The sequence below is a fragment of the Balaenoptera physalus genome (genome assembly GCF_965194825.1).
Source record: "Balaenoptera physalus genome assembly, chromosome: 13".
In the NCBI taxonomy this organism is placed as follows: Eukaryota; Metazoa; Chordata; class Mammalia; order Artiodactyla; family Balaenopteridae; genus Balaenoptera; species Balaenoptera physalus.
In genome coordinates this window covers 62238828-62261812 of record NC_138892.1, presented here as the reverse complement: position 1 = coordinate 62261812, position 22985 = coordinate 62238828, and the positions used below count along the sequence as shown (strand labels likewise).

General features: G+C 50.8%; 1 pseudogene across 1 annotated transcript; it reads right to left on the bottom strand.

Moving 5' to 3' along the window:
* Positions 1 to 11276: 11276 nt before the first annotated feature.
* On the bottom strand, positions 11277 to 21978 carry LOC309641326 (keratin, type II cytoskeletal 3-like; annotated as a pseudogene). The gene is made up of 9 exons: positions 19396 to 21978; positions 17431 to 17651; positions 16003 to 16063; positions 15018 to 15113; positions 14620 to 14801; positions 13388 to 13498; positions 12578 to 12798; positions 11827 to 11861; positions 11277 to 11534 (listed from the first exon to the last, which is right to left on the bottom strand). The product of its transcript is annotated as a keratin, type II cytoskeletal 3-like (transcript).
* Positions 21979 to 22985: the final 1007 nt, after the last annotated feature.

The window sequence follows — 22985 nt, the reverse complement described above, 5'->3', positions numbered from 1 at the left end:
AGAACTTCACCTCTTCTTCTGGGACTCCACATTAGCCATAAAACTTCTTCTTAAAATTTTTGAGAAAAAGAAAATTAATTAATTAATTAGAAATTTTTTTTTTTAATTTTGAGAAAAGTCTGTCTGTCTGAGATTTGGAGTCCCTGAGATGTAAAATCTCCAGACTCTCTCTCTTCCCTTGGGTAGGAATATCTTTGCTGTTTCTGATGTTTGTCTAAACACCCTGAATGGTTTGGGTTTGCATCCCCGGTTGGGCACGGGGGGAGAGTCTGTTTGGTCCCCACCTTCCCCACCTGTCCTCCACGTCAGGCTCTCAACTGTCACCTAAACACTAAAGCATAATAAGATGAGGGCCCCATCTTCCAGGGAGTGCCCTACAAAGCCACACCTTCAGGTCAGGGCCTGTCCCCCACAAAGCCACACCCTCAGGTCAAGGCCATTACTACAACCATGGCATTGGCCCATTGTCCATACAGTGGATGTTCCCAGAGGGCCAGGACAGTGTCTATACTTCTCTCTGTAGGTTTAACTCCACGCCAGTCACTCTGAAGCAGAAATAATGCTTCTCTGGTAAGAAAAAGAGATGGTAGTGTCAGAAGTTTGTGATGGGATGTCGTGGAAGGGTTGTCTAGGCAAGTCCGTGGAGGCAGATTGTTGCTGATATTTTCCATTGCCCTGTTCTGTGCAGACACTAAACAAGCACAAGTCCTCTCGTCCGTGGGCAGCAGAGAGGGATGTCAGGTTTGGCCAAGCGGGTCTCTCTCAGGACCCCCTCCCACTTGGGCAGTAGACGTGGCATCTGGAGTTACCGAACCCTTGAAGGGGGCAGGAGTAGTTTGTCACCTTGTTTGGCCTCCTTGGCAGGACCTTAAATATCTCCCATCCACGCAGCCCTTTGTCCTTCACGGGATGTTTTTTACATTCCTGGTCTCATCTTCAATCTGCTAACAGTCCCATGAGATGAGAATTATTACAGATGGGAAACGGAGGTATGGGAGGGTCTGCTGTAATGACACAGGGCTTGTGTCCAGGACAAGTGTTGTTTTGTTCATCACAGGGGATCCCCAGGGTCTCTCCAGACACCAGAGGGTCTGGATCGGCCACCCTCCTCTTTCTCATGTCGGAATCCCCTTCACTGGAAAGCTTTTGCCCATCCACCCCAGGGACTGTTGCTCTCCCCCTAACCCTGTGCCCCCTCACTCTGTCACACCTGTGCCCTTGTTTCCCCCTATCCGTCTGATTTCTTACACCACCATCTCAAGTGGTCAAGCCGTGTTTGTGGGTCTTCAGCCCACAAATTTCCAAGCTGGGTTCTTAAATGGGATTCCATGGAGCTGTCCATAAAGAGTCACGGCTGGGCTCTGGGCAGTTCTTGCAAAGCTGGCTGCTTGCCGGGGACTGTGCAGTTTCACCGAGGAGACAGAAGACAGCTCGTCCAGATTCTCATCAGAGCCCATGACCCAAATATCTCATGCGTCACTATCCAGAACTGATCTCGCCTCCTTGTATTTTGACACCTGCCCCAAGCCCCAACTCCTAGAACCGGCTTCGGCACACAGTGTTGCCTCAAATGTGCCGACTGGCTCACCTCTCTCAGGCCACTGCTTCCCAGCCACGCATGGAGGCCGAGGGAATAGGTCTTTGCCACGTCAGGATGCTCAGGGTTTCTGCTCACGCCCAAGAGGGTGGAGATGCTGGGCAGGGAGCACAGAGGGGAGGGCTGCTGTGGGTTTGGGCAGAGCAGGGGAGGTGGAAAATGATAGATTATCACGCTGAGTGTGAGCGAAAGGGTGGTCCCCTCCCTCCCCTCATGTCTCAGGAAGTCTGTATGTCACCAGCTAGAAAGGATGGAGATGACTTAGCATGCTTCCCCTTTATACGAAGTGTGACTTCAGCTCACAGCCCCCTTGGAGCATCATTGCAGGAGACAGCAAGAAATTGCCAAGGCCTCGGTAAGAACAAACTTTAGAGGCTCTCCTGTTTCTCTCTTTGGATACAGAGGCTCAGCGGTACTCAGCACTGAGCCCAGGTGTGCCTTGACAAGAAGAGATAGCGAGAGAGGCGCTCACTCCTGCCCAGTACTTGGGAGCCCTGCTCCAGGGGCCATGGGAAGTAAGGAGTAAATCAAGGATGCCAGGTGGGAAGTTGTCACCCGCACTGTACCAGAGTCACCAACCTCCCTGGGGGAGGGCGTCTTAGCAGTGGTGGGGAAGCTGGGAGCTCGAGAGTGTCCTGGGGGCTGGAGGCCACCCAGGGGCAGACACTGGGGTGGGTGTGACCTGGTAGGTGAAGCCCCTTGTGGGGAACGGAGCAGAGCCGGTAGGGAAGCAGGGAGAGCGAGTAGCCTGTCCTGGCGCTGATCTCAGTGTTGTTGAGGAAGTGCCAGGCTGTCTGCATGGTATTTTAACAGCTCCCACACCCTTGGGGGTTGATCTCGTCCTCACCAGCCATCCTCCTCCTGTGTTTCCCACTTCCGCTCCCCTTCTTCCCGGATCAGCAGCTGGGAGATGGAGCTTAGCTGGATCCCCAGGATTACTCTGCACCTTCCTAATCCTTCTTCCTGCAGGAGGTTCCCACAGTCCCAGTCCCCACCCACCCACCAAGACTCTGGTGCGGCTCCGGAGTCCTGGCCTTTCTAAGGACCCCGCAGCCCGGCTCCCACCACCAGAGCCTGCGGGGGAGCCAGCGCTGTAAACCCGCCTGCTCCCGGAGCTAAACGCTGACTGGGAACAACTGGATGCTCGTGGTTCCTGGAGCATCCAGAGAAGCAGACAAGAGAAAGGGCCCACTGGGATGAAAGGAGGCAGAGAGCAGGGATGGAAGAAGCTATGACTCCTTTGGCAAGAGATCCGGCTCAGTCTCCATGTATACGTGCATTCGCTGGGCTGGGCACCTTCTGAAACCTGGGAGGGGAGTACTTACGTTTAGTTTGCCTGCCAGCAACATCTGTTCAAAACCTCACACCTGTAAGTTGCAGAAATTGCACTGTAGACTAACTTCCCCAGCCTCATCATTTATCATTCATCTCTTCCCATTTAGAGATCAGAGTGCAATAGTCTCTCCAGGTCGCGTTGCTGGAAACTCCTATACGGTTTCCCCCAAATCTTGATACCCTCTAAGGAAACTCCACCATTGAGTTGTTTGTTTTGGGGTGTGCCCAGGAGGTCTGGGGCAAATCTAAGGGGTGGCTAGTTGCCTTGGGACCACAGCGGGGACCAGGGTGGAGACATCCGCTGCCAGAGCACTACCCTGGTGGGGCAACAGTTTTGTTCTGAGCTCTCCACACCCTGCTTCTGCTTCCCACTGTTGTCATCACCTTGCACACCCCAAATTTGAATCACATCAAAACACAGTATTGGGCTTCCCTGGTGGCACAGTGGTTGAGAATCTGCCTGCCAATGCAGGGGACACGGGTTCGAGCCCTGGTCTGGGAAGATCCCACATGCCGCGGAGCAACTAGGCCCGTGAGCCACAACTACTGAGCCTGCGCGTCTGGAGCCTGTGCCCCGCAACAAGAGAGGCCACGATAGTGAGAGGCCCGCGCACCGCGATGAAGAGTGGCCCCCACTTGCCGCAACTAGAGAAAGCCCTAGCACAGAAATGAAGACCCAACATAACAATCAATCAATCAATAAATAAATAAATCTTTAAAAAAAAAAATTCCTTTAAAAAAAAAAACAACACAGTATTGTGGTCACTGAGTGCAAGTGAAAGCAAGGGGCTCTGCCCAAGACTGCCCACATTCTCCGCGTGCATCAGGTGCTACTCCATATACCTCAAATGCAAAACAGATGAGGTCCTGCAGGACCAAAGGTCTGTGGCTGTAGATTCATTGAGCATCTCTCAGGACCTAACATTGCCTTCTAGACCAAGAGACAAACTATCCCGAAATCTCCCTTTTTTCTTTTTCTTTTTCAATTCTAATCTGTTGTAGACCAATGTTTTTGTAAAGAAGAATAAAAACGAATTACCCTTAAAGGGAGATTTCTTTTAAGGTGTACAAAATACAAGCCTCATTTTTTTTTAATTTTTAGATTAAACAGACCCAAAACTGTTCCATTGCTAAAAGGAAAAAATATTTTTTAATTGTTTCTAAACAACTATTCTCATATTTTGTATATATCTCCTTTCAAACCAGTAACAAAGCACCCGTGGACCACGTTCTGAGAAGTACTATCCCAGACAGCAAGCGTGGGCAAAGCTCATTCAACAAGCAACAGTGTCAGCCAAGAAAAAATGTGTGTTTGCCCTCTGGAACCAAATAGATGGTGACTTTCATCCAAAACTTATAATAATAACAACAACAAATACTATTGGGGGAAAAAACCCTAAACGTCCAGACTCAGAAAAACGGCTAAATGATGGCTTGCTCACTTCGATACAATTATTTAAAATTATCATTATGGAGACCATGTAGCAGCATTGGAAAACGCTTGTGATGCAATGCTGATTGAAGGAAGCCAGATACACAATGGTGTCTGTGCTATGAACCTATAAAAATTAAGAATGCAGAGAAGGCAGGCTTAAAAAGTAACATAGAGAGTGAATTGATTTATTAAGGATTGTAGGCGAGTTTTTTCCTAACGTCCTTCTCCTTTGTTTGTGTGCAATAAGTAAATACTTTTGCAAAAATTGGGGCTGAAATCCCCGCTGCCAATAGCTAAAGCAAGAGAAGTGCTGGGGAGCATTGGTGAGAAGCATCCCAGGGCTGGGAGGGGCTCTGCGGGTAGCCTCCATGCCTCCATGCCTTCCTAACTGCTCGGCAATTGTTTAGTGGACCGTCTCCAGGAGACACTATGGGGTAGAAGAGAGAGTGAACTTGAAATTTACAGTTGCAGAGCTGGTTTCAGCTCCCAGCCCTGCTTCCACTGGCCTGTGATCTTAGACAAGTCTCCTCCTCTAGAGCCTCAGATACTTAAAGGAATCAGAGTATCTGTTTCTCAAGGAGTCAATGCTATAAGGCATGTGAAAAAGCACAGAATGCTATAATACACTAAACAAACATAGATATAGCTACTCTCAGATCCTGGTAGGTTAAACAATGGTCCCACTTTGCCTGGACTTTCAGTGCTTAAACCAGGATGATCCCAGGCAAGTCAGGACGGTTGTCACCCTAGTCTGGGCACCTCAGGTCTACAGAGCCCTAGTCCTGACCCTAACCCCCTCAGGGAGCTCTTGGTAAGAGAGGGAAGCCAAGCCACAGCCCCCAGGCCCAGGAGACACAAGGAGAAAACCAGTTGAGCCAGAGGAAGAAAAGGGAAGTGGAGCCAGGGATTGGGACAGGCCAGTGTGAGAGAGTGGCCTGAAGGCAAGGAGTCTGAGTCAGATCGAGGCAGAGAAAACAGAGGGTACATGGAGGAGGGACGATGGGACCCAGTCAGGAAGCGCCAGTGGTGTGGGAAAGATCCTTGGGTTGGGCATCTCAAAACCTGGCTTCAAATCCTGCCTCTGCCCCTTCCTGGCCCCATGACTTGGACACATAGCTCTTTGAGCCTCAGTTTCCTGGCCTGTAAAATAAGGATAATCGTATTAGCTTCACGGGTGACTCTCGTGAATAGCTGAGATCAAATGTGGAAACTCCAAAGATTCATACAAGTGGGGTTCCCATCCCTGCCACCTCCACGTAGACTTCCCTGAAGGCTCTAGAGCACGTGAACCGGCCTGTCATCTGCTGCAATGCTTTTGGCATCACTCACTTTCAACTCTTGTTATGAAGAATGCCCATAATTAAACCCTTCACGTGTGTCTCAACTGCCAACTCAATAAACAGGAAGCTCAGCCAGGTTTATATTTACTCCTATGCTGAATATGGGGACTTATTCAATTGTGATGAAATAAAAGAGGAAGCCCCAGACAGCAGAATTCAGAAAATCTCTTTGGCCTCTGGCTGTGACTAGCTGCCAGCAACCAGTGCCAACACCCCAGTCTACCTCCTGACAGCTGGATGGCCCCTGGTGAGCTGCTGTCACTCCCTTGAAGGGCTGGGGCAAGGAGGTGCCCAGCAAATACTACTAACTGAGCCTTTGGGGTAGGCTGATAGCTATTCTCTACTCCCTCAACACAAGAGAAAATTGGCTTAAAATGAAGCAAGAGAAATTTTACTTGTCCCGAAGGAGATGCTTAACCTCGGATCAATATTAGATGGTGGATGAGATTTCTAGGACAAATTGCTGTCCCTAAAGGAGAACCCTTCAATGGGTTAGACGGCACAGAGCAGTGGTTTCGAAACTTGCCACACGTTGGAATCACCTGGGGAGCTTCAAAACCCACTGGTGCCTGTGCCCATCCCTAGAGACTGGGGTTTCACTCATCTGGGGGCAGGGGAGTAGTCTGGGCTCTGGAATTTTTTAAAAGTCCCAGGTGGTTTTACTGGGAAGACAAATTTGGGAGCCACTGGCCTAGAGGAAGCAGGAGGATGAATCAGAAGGCATCTTGAGATTCCATTCAGTCCGAGGACAAAAGAATGAAAATGATCATAACACTAATAGTTAACCTCTTACCGAGGGCTTTCAATGGACCATGCACTGTGCTAGGTCTATAACATGGGTAATCGCATCAAATCTACAGGCCAGCATTATAAGGAAGGTATTCTTATTCTTACCCTCACTTTACAGATGGGGAAGAGGAGACCTGGAGAGGAAAGTAGCGTGTCCAAGAACTCACACGTGAAAGTGGTGAAATGGAGATTTGAACGCAGGCACTCCCACTCCGGAACCCACATGGCTTGCAGAAGAGGTGGGGTCTTTGGAGAGACAGGTGCCCCCCGCCTTTTCTCCACACCTCTTCCCACCTGCCACCAGCGCTCTCCTTGAAAGGAAAGTAGGAAGTCAGTCGAGGGCTCCAGCTGGCGCTGCCTGTCTCCCAGGTACTGAAACCCAGGGCTGCCAAGTGAGAGGCAGGGTTCAGGAGAAGTTGCTGGTGTGACTGGCTGCCGCAGCCCCTGCAAACCTGCTCCCCATCCGACCCTGCATCTCCCAGGTCCGGAGGTGGATATCAGAGGGCAGCACAGAAGTGTGGCAGGCCATGGGGACAGAGGCAGGACCCCTTGGGCAGAGAAAGGGACAGAGGGAGATTTCACTACCAGCCCCCACCTGGCGAGGAGGGGAGAGCCACAGCCCCAGTGTAGGTATGGAGGCCTTTAACTTCCTTGAAATGGGAGTTTTGGGACCCCTGGGCACCAGAGGGAGGCAATGATGCAACAGGGATCAGGGAGAGCGGCCCCTGGGATGAATTCGAAGCTCCTAGCCTGGGCTTCCCACACCCTCGGACCACTATTCTCCCTGCAGAGTACCAGACCTGGACAGGTGATAGAGACCATCAGCCCAGTGCCTTCATTTTACGAGAAGGAAACAGGTCCAAAAAAAGGAAAGGACTTGGTCAAGGTTACAGGGGAAAGATGGTAGAGCAGCTAGAACTAGAGTTTGAATATCCTCCCTCCCAATCCAAAAAAGAACCAGAGGCCTAGGAGGAATTCCCAGCAGCATCTGTGCTCCTGTAGCCTGGCAGAGATGGGTCCATGGGGAGCTGCATCTCCAATCTCCAACAGGCCCTCCTGCAGGGATGGGAAGATGGTGCTTGGAATGCAGGAACACCTCTGGTGAACACTTCTTCTGATTCTGGGTTAGAGTGAGTGTTTGGGGCAACAACTAAGGCTTCAATCTCTTCCTCAGGCCCCAAACCAGCCAGGACCCCACCTCTGACACCCTTTTGACTAGAATCCAAGGCCCCTCCCTGAAACTAAGGACCAGTTTCTCTTTCTCCTCAAATCTAAGAGGTGCTCTTGGGCCAGAAGCCCTCACAAGGTCTCAGAGCAGCCCTGCACGTTCTCATGGCCGAGGTCCAGAGATAATATTGTTCCAGGCGTATTACTCCACCCGACATGCTGGAAGTCAAAGCTGGCAACTCTATCCAGTCTCCAAGGCAAAGGGAGCAGTTGCACAGGCGTGGGCCCGAAGGAAAATAAGGCTGCAGGTTAGACTTGGATTGAATTCCAAGAGAAACAAAGAGGCCCCAGCAGGGAACTGGGATTGTCTGGGCAGAGGATGCCTCTTTGTGTTGGATCAAACTGGGAGACAAGACAGACTCAAGGTCACAGGGCTAATTAGTGGTGGGGTAAGGACCAGAATCCCAAATCCGTGGGGGAAATATGATACCTGTGGGGAATTCCCAGGCCATGTCTCACCTGGCCCAGAGTGGGAGAGATCGGAGTGCCGTACAAACATAAGGAATTAACAATTGATTATTATTCCCTCCTTTAAAGAATGAGTGGCTTCCAGAAATGTTGGCCACAAATAGCAGTGGCCCTTTTTGGGGCTCTTACAACGTGTCAGGAGTTAAACAGATGGCATCACTCAACACACACAACGAACGTCATTTTACTGCTGGGGGGTGTGGGTGTCAGGCAGCTTGCCCACAGTTACACAGCTTGTAAGTGGTAAGCTGGGATCACACCGGGCAGCCTGATTCCAAAGACTGAATCTTCCCACTGCACTACATTACTTCCTGCTTCATGAGGTGGTTTAGGGAGGCTTTGGAGTTTGGCTGCTGGAGTTTGTATTATATGACTCTAAATAAGTTCATTAATCTTTCTTGCCTCCGTTTCCTCATTTGTAAAGTGGAAGGAAGAACGCTGGCTACCTCTGTGAAAATTAAATGAGTTAATTCTTTAAGAGCTGTTAGCAGAGTGCCAGGCAAATAAGAGAGCATCAGGTTTAGCAATTATTATAGTGCTGCACAATATACGCACATTTCTGTTAACCGAGTTGTATTTTCCATCCAGCTTCCCTTAACAAATGGGAAAATCACTGCAAGCAGAAAAGCATGGATCTGTGATACATTGTTAAGCATACAAAAGATGCAGGAAAGCTTTTCTTTAATGATGTACTTAAAGGAACATGGCAAGTTTTCAATCTGTTTGAAACAAGCCAAAAGCATCTTTTCTGTCGTTAGTCTAAAGGCGCGTCTCTCCACACTGCATTCACTGCCAGGGGGATGTGTAACTAATAGTGGGTTTGCTTTTTTTTTTTTTAACATCTTTATTGGAGTATAATTGCTTTACAATGGAGTGTTAGTTTCTGCTTTATAACAAAGTGAGTCAGTTATACGTATACCTATGTCCCCATATCTCTTCCCTCTTGCATCTCCCTCTCCCACCCTCCCTATCCCACCCCTCTAGGTGGTCACAAAGCACCGAGCTGATCTCCCTGTGCTATGCGGCTGCTTCCCACTAGCTATCTATTTTACTTTTGGTAGTGTATATATGTCCATGCCACTCTCTCACTTTGTCCCAGCTTACCCTTCCCCCTCCCCGTATCCTCAGGTCCATTCTCTAGTAGGTCTGCATCTTTATTCCTGTCTTGCCCCTAGGTTCTTCATGACCATTTTTTTTTTTTAGATTCCATATATATGTGTTAGCATATGGTATTTGTTTTTCTCTTTCTGACTTACTTCACTCTGCATGACAGTCTCTAGGTCCATCCACCTCACTACAAATAACTCAGTTTCGTTTCTTTTTATGGCTGAGTAATATTCCATTGTATATATGTGCCACATCTTCTTTATCCATTCATCTGTTGATGGACACTTCAGTTGCTTCCATGTCCTGGCTATTGTAAATAGAGCTGCAATGAACATTTTGGTACAGATGCTACCAGAAAACTACTAGAGCTAATCAATGAATTTGATAAAGTAGCGGGATACAAAATTAATGCACAGAAATCTCTTGCATTCCGATACACTAATGATGAAAAATCTGAAAGTGAAATTAAGAAAACACTCCCATTTACCATTGCAGCAAAAAGAATAAAATATCTAGGAATAAACCTACCTATGCGTTTGCTTTTGAGAGGTGAGGCTACAGCCCCTTCGAGCACAGGCTGCAGTGGGCAGTCCCCAGGCTTCCCTCTCTCTGCATCAGGCTATTCCAGGTAAGCTTTTCACTCTAGAGCTAGAACATTCTCTGTCGAAGCTGCAGTTGTATGTTGTGTTTTTCTAGACAGTGAGCATTTGGCAGCCATGTGTTTACTTAGCTAAGAGTTTCAGGGATCGCCAGAAGGCGTGTCCTCTCTTTCTGTTTATCTGACATTCTTTTGTCAGTCTTTTACGCTAATGAGGACCACGCTTTAAAGAGAAGGTACTCACGTATGTACTCATGTTTGTCCACCTGCATGTCCCTGGTTTGAGAGGGGCCTCCTGGGCCCTGTGCTGAGCCGAAGTTCTACCCAAGTCCTCCTGGATCTGCCTTGATTCTGTGCTGTGTCTGGGGTAGGGGTCGGTGGTGAACCGTCACAGGGCCGTTCAAGTTCTTTGTCAGCTCTCCTAAATCTTCATATTTGAAGGCTCCACTCCGCATCATAGCAAACATGTTTAAATACACCCTCGGCATATACAATTTTGTGTTATAAAATATTCAGATTTTTATAATTGCTTTTGAAAATATTTGACTATCAGCGACTCATTGGATTATGATTAGCTGTGATTACTGGACAATTTCAGACATGTTTGGAATTATTCGAAAGCAAGGAAATCTAACCTACAATATTTTTCAAGTGTAATGAAACTTTCATGAATTGAAAATCTGATCAATGAAGGGAGTTGATCTGTGTCATGCATAGTGTTCAGTGGATTAAAGGGCCAGCCCCTCCCCCTTGAGAACTCTCCGAACTCCCTCCCTAGGGTCTCCCTTCAGGCTCAGGCCAGAGCTCTGTGCACAAAAGGGACTGCCGTGAGCCACTGGCTGTGGAGATCAGACCCAATGACCTTGGAATCCGGAAGGAAAAATCTACCACTATGTGTGAAACAATGCAGTTTACTGAAGATACAGAACAGAGAATTCTTATCTTAGTGCCAAGAAAGGATCAAGCACTGCTCTAGAGAAATCAAAGCATCAGCAGGAGATTGGCGGGGGGAGGGGGGCAGCGGCCGGGGCTTGGCTACAAGGCTTGGGAGCCGGCTGTGCACAGGGCTGGCTGGGGCTCTCCATAAGGCAGTGGACCATGTGGCTGGCGTGGGGCCTCCTGAGGGGCGAGGGCGGTGACAAGGCCCAGCTCCTGGGCACTGCCCCGCGGCTCGGCCTTATCAATGGGAGTAGATGTTTTTTCAGCCAGATCGTCCTTCCCAGCAAATTTTGAGCTGCGATGCCAGCCGTCTGGGCGGGTGGGGCTCCGGGGCGCAGGTCAGAAGCTACGTTGGGAAAGGGTCCCACGGGGGTGTGAAAGGGCATGCAGAGCTGGGGTGTGAAGGAGTCTGGTGGGTCCGGGACACTTCGGGCGCCCCCTTCAGAATTTGTGGTGGGACCGCAGGCTCTGGGAGGAGCTCTGTGTGACCCGGACCGAGCTGCTGCTGCCACCCCCGCTGACGGCGCGGGAGCCCCCGGAAATGGAGAAGCCCCGGCGCACAGCGGAACCCCCGCCTGAGCCCAGGCGCCCGCCCCCGCTACCCAGACCCCCAGATACTCAGGCCTCCCCGACCCCCAACTCCTCCTCGCAGGGCTCCGCTGCCGCCACCGCCACTGCTGCTGGTGTTGGGGACCATCTCTGGGGTCAGCTAGCTTCTGGGACGTCGGTCCAGCCCGCCCACAGTCCGGGAGCTGCTCCCCTCTGCCCACCTGTCTTCCCTGGGTACCGCCCACTGAGATTTTGCGGAGGGGGCAGAGGGCAGGCCTCAAGAGGGGCAGGGGAGGTTGGCCTCCCCGGCCACTACCCTACAGCTCTTCCCAGCCTGCAGATAGGATGATCTCCCACCAGCTCTGGCCCACAGTCCCCACGGTTTGAGAAACATTATCCCACGACATCCAGCCCCTTTCCAGAGAAGGAACCCCATACTCACCAATGCTCACAGAACTCTGGCACTCCCCAGACATCCTGTTGGGGAAGACCAGACCTCAGTGTTGGTGATCTGTGCCAGAGCCTCCTTTCCCTAAATGCACCTTGCTTAGGTCAACAGCAATGAAAGCCTTGGCCCGCGCAACTCCTTCCTGATTGATGCTGAAAATGAGAAATAGGTGCTCAAAAGGCCATGACACGCGTTTCTCTTTCTGTTGGGTAAGGTTGGACTTAAATCGTTACCCTTCCCACTAACACTCCCCAGAGAGAAACAGAGCAGAGGGTTGTTCTTATGCCTACCCATCCTCTCCCCACTCCTCAGGAGCCTATATAATAAACACTATTTGAACTGACAAGGGCCAGAGCCCTATAACCAAGTACCAGCCTACAGGAACGCACTCTTCAGAAACCTACAGTTAAGGCAATAATAAAGCAATAACCTAGAAATAGTATTTATGCCTATGAGTCCTCCTCTTTGCAGACATGTGTTTTACAGCTAAAACATGAGGCATAAAGGGTGGGGAAATCTATCTAAAGTCAGTTTCTGGTGGCGTCACTATTGCACAGAAAACGCAGTTCTCCTGGAGGATTGGCAGCATCTCGAAGCCCTTAAAAGGAGGGGGCTGGGCCTGCGGAGGGATACTGCCACCTCCAGCAATGCGCGCATGCCCACACACAGTACCTGGCAGCAGGCTCAGGCGAGAAAGCCACCAGGCCTCCGGGCCTCCTGGGAACCAGAGGGACTCCAAACTAACCTGCACTCCTCACCCTCCAGGAGGGTCCGGTAGGTGGCAATCTCAATGTCCAGGGCCAGCTTGACATTCATCAACTCCTGGTACTCCTTCAGCAGCCGTGCCAGGTCCTCCTTGGCCTGCTGCAGTGCAGCCTTGAGGTCCTGAAGCTTGGCATTTGTGTCCTTGAGGCCCACTTCCCCACACTGCTCTGCATCAATGATGGCCGTCTGCAAGCTGGCATTCTGGGTGTGAGGGACTGGGAGTCCAGTTTAGGTTCAAGTGGATTCATTGAGGGCCTGCCTGTGTGCTTGGTGCTTCCACATGGATCACCCATGTTGGAAACTTCAGCCCAAGAGGGTAAAGCCTGGGCCTCAATCGAGATCCTAGTGCATCAAGCGGGATTAGCAGCATCTGGCCTCAAGGATCTAGCCCAGCTCAGGAGAGTCAGACTCCTCCTATACCTCTCTCCTCTCTGAGACTATCTTCTGAAAACCCTCCTCCTCCAGGAAGTCTTCCTGAATTATCCGAGAAACTGTCTCTCTGCCCTAACCCATCTAGATGTGAGCTGCCTTGGTTATTCTCCCAATTTGGTCTTCACACAATCAGCTTCTTTCCCCGACCTCCCTAATCGTGTCTGAACTCAGTTATTTCTGGCCCACATCAGCCTCCAGTCTCCAAGCAGGCAGGACCCGGGTCCACATACCATAGCCCAGAACCACGCCCCTTCAATCTTAGTGTGCGTGAGGCTGGGGCATGAGTGCTGAGCCCCGATCTTACCGTGCGAGCAGCAGCCCACAGTCTCGGGTGGGTGCTCCTCCTCCTCCTTCCCACCTGCTTCTTGACACTCTCGCTCTCAGCCCGCAGCCTCTGGATCATTCTGTGGAGCTCTGAGATCTCACTCTTGGCGCTCTTCAGGTCATCCCCGTGCCTGCTGGCCGTGGTCTACAGCTCACCCAACTGTGTTCGAAGAGAGTCACACGTTCAGAAAGCCAGCAGGGCCTTGCAGGTCCCCTAATCCAACCCCTTCGTGTCACAAACAGGAAAACTAAAACAGACGTGTGGCCTGTGCGAGATCACCCAGCTGGAGGAAGCAGGTGCTCTGTCCCCTGCATCAGGGAGACGTCTTCCAGTACAATCACTGCTGTTTTTTTGAGCATCCACTTTGCCCCAAGCCCCGTGCTTTACCTCATCGAACCTCACAACTCCCTGGCAAGAAAGGCATTATTATCCCCATCTTACACATGGGAAAACTGAGGCACAGATTGCTTGAGTACCATGACTAAACTCACCCAGCTGTGGAGTGAGAGGGATGGAGCATGAATGAAAACATTTCAGATGCTGGAGCCGCCTCTTACCCAGCAGGCTATACTTCCTTGGGCAGAAAAGCCGCAACAGTCTGATGATGTTTAAGGGCTAGCTGGTGCCCATTCAGATTTGGGGATGGAGGGAAAGCGTACAGAGTTCCTTGTGTCTGTCCTCTAACTTTGCTCAATCTCCCTCTCCCTCCCCCCGCTTCCTTCCAGACACTGGCTTCAACCCCTCAGTGTGATCAGATCAGAATCACACAAGACAGGGCCCAGTTTGGTGCAAGAGAAATGGAAGTGTCTCCAACAATAAAGGAAATGCAACCGGAGGGATTTAGGTTAAGGATTTCTCAACCTTGGCACTACTGACGTTTCGGACAGAATACTTTTTTGTTTGGGGGGAGGGGGTGTCTCATGCATTATAGGACGTTTAGCAGCATCCTTGGCCTCTACCCACTAGACTCCAGTAGCACCCCACCCCCACCCCTAGGTGTGATGACAAAAACTGTCTGCACACATTGCCAAATGTCTCCTGGGGGAAAAGCATACCTTCCCATCCAGTTGAGAAGCACCAGGTTAGAGCAAAGTCAGAGCTCTCTGATTAGGAAGGCAGATGTCTGTTGGCAAGACCAGCCCAGTGGGAAGGGGAGGAGCTCCCATACCGGAGATGCAGAGAAGAATGACTCTGGGGCAGGCTCTGCTCTCCTGGGTGGCCTGTCCAGCTAGGTCGATGGGGGAGACAAGATTTTCCAAGGCTACATGATGGTATCACCCATCTTGGTCTGGTACAGGGCCTCGGCCTCGGCCTTGCTGCTCTGGGCGATGGCCTCGTACTGGGAGTGGACCTCGGCCATGATGCTGTCCAGGTCCAGGCAGCGGTTGTTGGCCATGGAGAGAACTACGGAGGTGTCACGTGTGTCTGACTGCATCTGGGACAGCTCCTGCAGAGCCAGACAGACACGCCCCCTCCTGAGCTCCCCAGAGGACGAGAGCCACCAGCTCGGGAGGGAGGGCTCTGGACTGACTGAGGGACAAGTGGGAAGGTATCAGTTTTGTCAGAAGGACAGATAGGACTCAAACTCTGACTGCTGAACATTTTTCTCTAGGAGACGGGAGGCAGGTGGGTCACAAAGCTTGGGGATGCAGAGCAGACTTAGAGCATCGTAGAGGGCCTTCAGGAAGTTGAGCTCATCTGTCACACTGTCCACCTTGGCCTCCAGTTCCACTTTGGTCATGTAGGCAGCATCAGTGTCCTGGGAGAGAATTCAATATGGTCCCCTCTAACCTGTGGAAGGAGCAGGAGGAAGGGGGCACAGGGGCCGGCCCCATGGGAGCTCCCACTCGGGGGAAATGAGACACCCGTCCGGGCACAGGCAGACCTGGCCTAACATTACCAAATAGGCTATCTTGCAGGCTAGGCTGGAGAACACCTCTTGGAAAATAGCAAAAGAGGCTATGAGGGTGGGCTGAGGCCAGGGCCATTATAGACCAGGTGAGGAGAATTTGTAAGAAGGGTCTGGGGGAGAATCTAAATTTGCAGCACTCAAAGCCTCTCTTTAAATTGCTCCTGGGTACACACTACTATATATAAAATAGATGACTAACAAGGAACTACTGTATAGCACAGGGAACTCTACTCAGTACTCTGTAATGGCCTATATGGGGAAAGAATCTTAAAAAGAGTGGATATATGTATATGTATAACTGGTTCACTTTGCTGTACACCTGAAACTAACACAATATTGTAAATCAATTAGACTCCAATAAAAACTTTTTTTAAAAGATTGCTCCTGGGAATACACTCCAGAAAAAAAAAAAAACCTATTCCTTCTCTTCATCCACTTTCTATTCACAACTCAAGGCCTAATGGGATTCATAACTCACATGCCCATCAGGGAGCCGCATGGCAAAGTCTGGTGGACCCTTCAGACCGTCCTCCTGGGAGGGGAGCTGCCGGTCCCTGAAGTACCAGGCCTGAACCCTCCCGGCCTGCTAGTGGGGGGCTCCCTCCCTGACCCTCCCTCACCCACGTGGCCTGAAGGAGACCCTCAAAGTAGGAGGACTGGACTTCACCTCCCCTCAGCCTCTCAACACTCTGTTCAGCTGGGCTCTGGGGTGGGAGGTGGGGGAAGGACCCTTCACCTTCTTCAAGACAACGAAGTCGTTCTCTGCCACTGTGCACTTGTTGATCTCCTCTTCGTATCTGTGAGAAAAGAGTCACTTTCTGGCCCACTTTCCCCAGGAGGTCACCATGGCCCCAGAATTCTTCCCATGAGTAACGAGGACTCAGGGCTTCCTGTCCGGCCATTTAGTTCGAGGCCTGGGTCCTTGTGATGCACCACCTTCCAGGTTCAGGTGAGACCTGGTTTTTCTACAGGCTTCACTGAGCCCTATGTGCCCTCGGGGGGGAAGGGTCTGGGGTCAACTCTATGTACAGAAAGTACAGTAACACCATGGGCTCTCAATAGATACTTCTTTTTTTTTAATCAGGGGATTTTTTTTTTTTTTTTTTTTTTTTTGGCTGCTCCACACAGCTTGTGGGATCTCAGTTCCCCAACCAGGGATTGAACCTGGGCCATGGCAGTGAAAGAGCTGAATCCTAGCCACTAGGCCACCAGGGAACTCCCAGATACTTCTTGAATTAATGAAAGCCAAGAATGGTCACTAAGAATGTGCCAGGTCTTGTTTTGTGAATGATGTTTGTATTAACTCATTCAATCCTCACTACAATCCATAGAGTAAATACTATCACTGTATCCATTTTACAGATGAGGAGACTGAGGCTCGGAGAAGCTAAGGAATTAGTTCAAGATCACAGAGCTGATAAGTGGCACAATAGACCTTGACCAAGGCACTTGGACCCCAAAGACTGTACTCTTAACTATAAAGTAAGTTGCTTCTCATTTAGAAGTCTACTGACAAGAGAAATAAAACTCGTATTTGGAGGAGAACTTGGAGATGATCTAGTCCAGGGAGGATAGAGGGTGTTCTCTGAGTCTACATGGTTTGTGAATGAACTTCAGTGTGTCTTGGAACACCACCGCCCCCCAAACTTACATGTATATACCTTTTCATTAAATTCCCAAGAGGGTTTCTGCCCCCAAACAAACCATGAGCCACTATTTTAAAGACTGGGATATTGAAAGTCGGAGAAGGTGGGGGTAAGTTCCCACCAGCTTGCAGGCAGCTGGGCCAGAGCTGCCCCCTCCCATCTTCCAGCCCACCCTCCCCCCAACCCCCCGCAGTACTGGGCGGAACGCACCTCTTCTTTTTTTTTTTAATTAATTAATTAATTAATTAATGGCTGTGTTGGGTCTTCATTTCTGTGCGAGGGCTGTCTCTAGTTGTGGCAAGCGGGGGCCACCCTTCATCGCAGTGCGCAGGCCTCTCACTATCGCGGCCTCTCTTGTTGCGGAGCACAGGCTCCAGACGCGCAGGCTCAGTAGTTGTGGCTCACGGGCCTAGTTGCTCCGCGGCATGTGGGATCTTCCCAGACCAGGGTTTGAACCCGTGTCCCCTGCATTGGCAGGCAGACTCTCAACCACTGCACCACCAGGGAAGCCCCCGCACCTCTTCTTGAAGTCCTCCACCGTCTCCTCCACGCTCCTCAGCTCCTCATGCAGCTTGTCCTTCTCAACGTGCAGCCCATCCAGAAAGGCCCTTAGGCTGCTGACGTAGTTCTCAAAAAAAGGCTCCGGGTTGCAGTTGTCGGTGTTAGGGCCAGAGTCCTGCTCCTGCAGGAGGCTCCACTTGGTCTCCAGGACCTTGTTCTGCTGCTCCAGGAAACGCACCTGCCGCCCAGTAAGAAAAGAGCATCAGGGAGCTGTCTGCAGCCAGCTCCAATCTTGGATGACTTCCCAGGGGCCTCCCCATCTCTCCTGCGGGGCTGCATTTTGTATGCTGCAATAGTTCAGGGCTAACCCCGTGTGGATAGCAGCATCGGTGTCATGCAAGGGAGGAAGAGCCCTACTGTGCAGATAAGGAAACCGAAGCCCAGAATAACCTAGGTCGCACGGCAAGTTAGTAAGAAAACAGAACTGAGGTTTCCTGATACTTAGGCTGGATGATCCTCCCACTGTATCATTCCTTCATTCATTTATTCACATTCCTCAATCATTTCGTACTCGACAAATAGCAGGAGATCTGACAGCCTACAGCAGATGCAGTCTCCAGGAAGAGGTTTACAGTACGTCTGGGTGCCCTGCACTAAGGTGGGAAATAGAGAAAACCATAGAGAAGTGGCTCTTGAGCAGCCCTAGTCCCGGGAACAAGGGTCCAGATGCCTCTAGGTCGGGTCAGCCACCACGGCCAAGCCTGCTTGAATGTAAGTCTCAGTTGCATTTAAATTGAACCACTGGCTAAAGATGTCTCAGACTTTCATTTCCTACAAGACATTTCTGTACACAAGCTCAAGGCCAACTGTATAAACAGGTGGAGTAAACATCAATCAACTGGCCATTCAACAAACGTTCGCACAGCACCAAGCATGTGCCAGGCCTTATGCTTGCCAAAACCTGGGACCCCCTTTAAGGATGATGAGAGCTTCTGCTGAGAAGGCCTTGGGTAGTGAAACCCACCTTCTGTGGAGAGCGGCATTTTCACATCAATTTCTACCTTTCTCTGAATAATTTATCTGGACACCCAGGTGTCTGCTGGGAACTAGCAGGTCACTAGACTTTGAAGAGCTTCACCTCTACAAAGTCTGATATTCCAACATTAAGATCAACTTCGCCTTCAGTTTTGCCCAGGACTCCTATGTATGGTGAGGTGACCGCCCACCCCCGCCACCCAAAGAGTCCCTACAAACCCTTTCTTTAAGACCTGGTACTATCCCACAGTCACAAAGAGATATCCTCACATCATACTCAACAGTACTGCTGAAACCCTCAGTTAGCAGCTGACCAAGCCTAAATACCCTCTAGTCACCACAACAATTGTCATAGTGTCCTCTGCATGGAGTATCCAGAGCACAGAAATCCCTCTAAAACATCGCTTCAGCCTTACCACACACGGACACATGTATACAAATGTCAGTGGCCTCAACTTTCACACCTCTTCCCACTGAAGTCTTCCTGCAAGACCCACCCAGGAGGAGGTACCCCTCACCCTTACCCCATCCCACCCCCCAAAACTCTCTGCATCCCTCTCCTTAGGTTGATGGCAGATTAACTCATCCCTCAGGTAAATATCCAGCTTTGGCAGAGCTGGCCTCGCTTTCAAAAAGGAGCAGCTCACAACTCCCCTGCAACAGAGAAGGGGAATTCTGTTTTGGGTACAGAGGGCAGCAGTCAGGGGACACTCACGATGGCAACAATCCCGCAGCGCCTCTGGTGAGCTGCAGTGATGGGGCATACGGAGGGGACAGTATCTCCATCCAGTAAGGGACTGAGATCTTTCCATCATCTACCTCAGAGGGCTGGAGGCAAAGGATGAACCCACAAGTCTTTCCTCAGATGCAAAAGGAGAAGAAGAAAAAGAGACCAACCCAGTTAGGTAAGATTTTCTCACTGTCCAGCTGTCCCGAGTTGGGCTCACCTTGTCGGTGAAGGAGGCAAACTTGTTTGTTGAGGGTCTTGATCTGCTCTCGCTCCTGGGCCTTTACTTGCCCAATCTGGGGGTCAGACTTCACACTGAGGGGCTGCAGGAAGCTCTGGTTGACAGTCACTTCCTGGATTCCCCCAGGGAAGCCACCTGGACCACCAGGACCACCAAAGCCACCAGGGCCACCAAAGCCACCAAGGCCACCAAAGCTACCCAAGCCTCCAGCTCCTCCTCCAAAGCCCCCACCTATCCCTATCCACCTCCAAAACCACTGCCCCCTAAACATTCCCACTGGTGCCCCCAAACCCTCCAGCCCGGGTGCAGCCTCCAGCCGTGCTGGTGGAGATCTTCTTGTTCCCCCAAGGTGCTAGAGACTCCTGCTGCCGAAGCCTCCTCCCATCATGGCACAGGCGGCAGGCCCACCACCACCCACGCCCGAGCGGGAGGCCGAGGAGGACTTGGTGGAGGTGACCCGGCTCTGGCCTGATACCTCGGCTGAGTGCCTGCTGAAGCCCTGGTGGCGGCCCCCACTGGAAGACCTGCAGGACTGTTGGCTGTAGCTGGCCTGGAGACTCATGGTGGACAGCAAAGTATTCCGAAGGGAGGGTGGACCCAGAAGGCAGGAGGAAACTCAGAGACCTTCTGAAGCTCTGGGCCAGGGGTGGCTCTTATATAGGGCTGGGGAGCTTGGCTGGCTGATGGTGCCAGCCAACTAACTGAGGTATTATCAGCTTTGGTTTGCCTGGCAGCAAGAGGTCGAGTCCAAAACTCAAAACACACCTTGGTAATCACCCCAGATTTCCAAATTGCTTTGCCTTCCCAGGGTTACTCATCTGAAGTAAGCTTCAGCTGGGAGAGGGGTCATCCTGCAGGGCTGGACACAGCCCCTAATCCCCGAGAGACTTACACTCCCATCCCGGGAGTGACAGGTCCGCGTTTCTCTATCTCTCCTGCATCCCCATGGCCACTCTGCCAACGCATCAAGCCTCAGGAGGTTATGGGAGGGGTGCAGAGCCCCACTGAGGACCTGTACGGAGAAGGGAGAAGAAGGGGGAAGGCTGGAAAGAAGAAAGACAGATGAGGAGGTGGAAGATGCAAGAGTGAGAGAAAGTAGAGCATCCCTCTGGGGCTCTGGCCATCCAGGCAGGAGAAGGTACACATCTGAATCACACAAGAGGATGCGTTCTTGACCACAAGGATCTCAGATGGAGAGCTGGGGGGCAGGGGGACGGCTCAGTCTGAGAAGGAGAGGGATGTGCAGTGGAGTGAGAGGAAGTACAGACCATAGCCAAGGACTTCGAGACAAGGAGCAGAAAGGGAGGGGAGCATGTGGGGAAGGGAAAGCTGGAGGAAGGCCACTCCAGGCAGGAAGAGGGTGCAGACCACCTGGTCCAGTCCAGGGAGACCACCAGCCTTTCTCTTCCGAGCTCACATTAGGGAAATGAATCCAGGATTTCTAATCTCTCCTCTTTGATACAGGACAGACACCACCTACACCATCTAGGAAGCTTGGGTCCCTTCCCAGGAACATTTTAGAAGGATGGCTATAAATAACCTCCATCTGCAGCTGAGCAGTGGCCATTTAACTTGACTCAGACCATAGGCAAATGAAGGTTCTTTCCATCATAACTTTTCTAAAATGTATTTTTGTTTATCACCACGATGTATACGATAGGGCTAATTACTTCCAACCACATGGTGATCTAGGAGTAGATTTTTTTCCTAATATTCTTTGCATTGCTCTTTATTCCATAGTAGAAACAAAAGTTTCAGATAGCTTTTGATTCAGTGAACATATCATCAGTATTTCCCACTATCCTGTTGTATTCTTGCCTCTCATCTCTGATTCCTTTTTCCAGGACACACTAAAAAAAAAATTTTGACTAAAATCCATCAAGTTTACAGAAGCCCCATTTAATCTTCTAATTTCCCTTTTCTTACCACCATCAAGGTTCTAAAAAAAAAGAAGAAGAAGAAAAAGAATGATGGCTATTCTTAAGGTTGTTGAGAGCATAATTATGAGAAAAACAGTCATGTCACTTGTCATGTGTGTTATGAATGTTTAATCACTTTTACAACACTTGCCTCCTACTTCCCTTCATCGGCAAAGACCAGTCTTGATGACTCTGATCCTGACAGCAAACCCACAGGCACTCTCTGGAAAATGAGTCTTTACAGAACCCATCCCCCTTGTAAATGAGCCTGCCTTTTCCTCTTCCAATTTGACTTCCCGTGTCCTCAGATACCTGCTCCTCCAAGAATCCTCCCTCATTTATCTCACCCGTCCCCTTTGTTCGCCCCCTCACCTTCTGGGTGCTGGGCACCTACACTTTCAACCAGGAGTTCAGGGAAATTGCTCCCCTACAAGCTAACTGGGGATAGAGCCAGCTTAAACCAGTGACCCATCAAACCTTGGAGTCATTCCAGAAACTGTGCTCCTGTTCCCTTCAAGCACACAAGTCACAAAGACCTTCAAGTCAAGCGGGCTAGCAAAGTGTGGACAAGTGGAGGTTCTGCCTGATCCAGGTCTCCCTGCCCCAGAATTCAGGGTCCTCGAACTATCAGACTTTCTAGACACACACACACACACACACACACACAAACACACAGGAGCAAAACACAACACATGTACCGTGCATTCACAGTGACCACACATACATGTATACATACAAAACCACGCACACGCGTGCACACGCACACACATGCCGACACACCCTCATCATGGTTCCCTGCTCAGCACTCTCTTCCCCATGAAGCCCCTTTATGTCACAGCTGGGCATTGCCCTCCTTGCCTTCAAAACCTCGTTGCCTGTCTCATTCTCCCATGGCCATGACTCTTGCCCAAAGCATCTCACTAATCTGAGAAACCAAGATATAGCAACTGGGTCCAAATAGGGGAGGAGACTGAGAGTTAGGCAGCCCAGGTCCTATCCTGACTCAGCCACTACTGGAGTCTTCTCTTTGCTGCTCAGCTCCCTCCTCTGCACGAGGAGGGCGGCACACCTGAGCCGGGGGTTCCCACGGGACCTACTGAAGCCCGGTGGTCAAAGGAGGGGTGGGGGCCGGAGGACGGGGCAGCCGCAGGCAGTGCTCCAGTGTCATTGCTATCGCCGCCTCGGCCCACTGACATCCATGAAGCTGAGGATAGTCCGCCTGGGGAAAGTGGACAGAGGGTGGCTTTGTGGCTGCGGTTGGGAAAGGGGGACTTTAACAACACAGCACATAAAGCCGCCCTCGTTGCCGACACGTGAATCTGATCCTGACTCCAAAATCCAAATAGTGCTTTTGCTTCCAAGCGTGGCTGATGCCTTCACCAGAAGAGACCCTGGGAACCAGTGAGGAAATGCCCTGCCCTGTCCTCCTGCCCCCACTTGCCGTTCTTTTTCAGTGCATGCTATTAAAGGGAAACACTTCAGAACAAGGAGCTGGCTTCCACCCCGTGGCAGCTGCCAATGCCCTGGCCCCATCTGAATATGCTGAGAAGTCACTTTGCATTTTAAACATTTGGGACTAACGGGGGCCCATCCCAAATCCCTCCTTCCTGGCCAATACCCCTGCTAATCCCCACACCCAAGACTATAAAA